This window comes from Miniopterus schreibersii, assembly GCF_964146895.1.
Source record: "Miniopterus schreibersii genome assembly, chromosome: 2".
NCBI lineage: Eukaryota > Metazoa > Chordata > Mammalia > Chiroptera > Miniopteridae > Miniopterus > Miniopterus schreibersii.
This window is the reverse complement of record NC_138102.1, coordinates 143939577-143940952: the sequence shown is the minus strand read 5'-3', so window position 1 is coordinate 143940952 and position 1376 is coordinate 143939577.

Sequence of the window (1376 nt, the reverse complement as noted above, 5' to 3'; positions counted from 1 at the left end):
TTCATTACAATGTCAAACTCTTTCAAAGTTGGAAGAGTTCTTTATATATACCAGATTCAAGTTATTTTTCAGATATATTTATTGTAAATATTTTCTCTCATTCTATGCTTGCCTTTTTACAGCTTTATTTTTCTCTTACATAGTCAGGAGTCTAGAAGCAGAGAGTACAGATTTGGTTATTTGAATAATAATTCAAAGGCAAAACTGTGTGGAATGTAAGATTTGAATTCTGGCTCCACAGCTTAATAACCAATGTATTTGCCCTCTCTGTGCTATAGTTGCCTGATACATATATATAAATTGTAGATCATGTTAATAACTACCTCCTAGGATTCTTGTGAGGCTTCAGTGAGAAAATTTCATAAAACTCTTCTCAGAGTGTCTAGCACGTAAGAACTATTCAGGAAATGGTCTCTTTTGTATTGTTATTTGCTATGGGGTTTTACCACATCCTCTTTGTATTCTCTTCATTCATGCTTTTTTTTTTTCTTTTCTTTTCTTTAAATATATCTTTATTGATTTCAGAGAGAGGAAAGGAGAGGGAGGGAGAGAGACAAACATCAATGATGAGAGAGTCATTGATCGAGCCCACAACCCAGGCATGTGCCCTGACCGGGAATCGAACCCTGATCACCTAGATCCTAGGCCAACGCTCAACCTCTGAGCCACGCCCGGCCAGGCTCTTCATTCATTCTTGATGCTTATATCAGTGAGTTGAAATGACGATACAAGAAGCTAGTTCTAAAAAGGTGAATTTTCCCTCAGGCAGGGTTTTGGCATTCAGGAAAGCCAGCTCTGGGTGAAGGTGGTGTCTGATCATGGTAACATGGACCTTTCGTTAAGATATTCAGTAGATAGATGAGTCTGCTAACCAAATTTTGTTATATATATATACCTAGAGTCTAGAACAATGCCCGACAGGTCATAAATACTTGATAAATATTTCTTTCTTTTTTTAAATCCTCACCTGAGGATATGTTTATTGATTTTTTAGAGAGAGAGGAAGGGAGAGAGAGGAACATTGATGTGAGAGAGAATCATCAATTGGTTGCCTCCTGTACATGCTCCAACCAGGGATCAAACCCACAGCCTAGGTATGTGCCCTGACCAGGAAGTGAACCTGCAACCTTTTTTGTGTACAGGATGAAGCTCCAACCAACTGAGCCACCAGGACAGGGCGGTAAATATTTCTTAAATTAAGGTCATGACACATTTTTATACAAAAATATAACTTAATACCTAGGAAACAATGTATATCTCTTTCATTGCCACTGAAGTCACAGATAACACCTCAGAAAAAGAGCTAAAATTTAAACAAACTTTTAAGCACAAGTTGGATATTTTTATTACTATTATCACAAATTCTAAGTCAATAA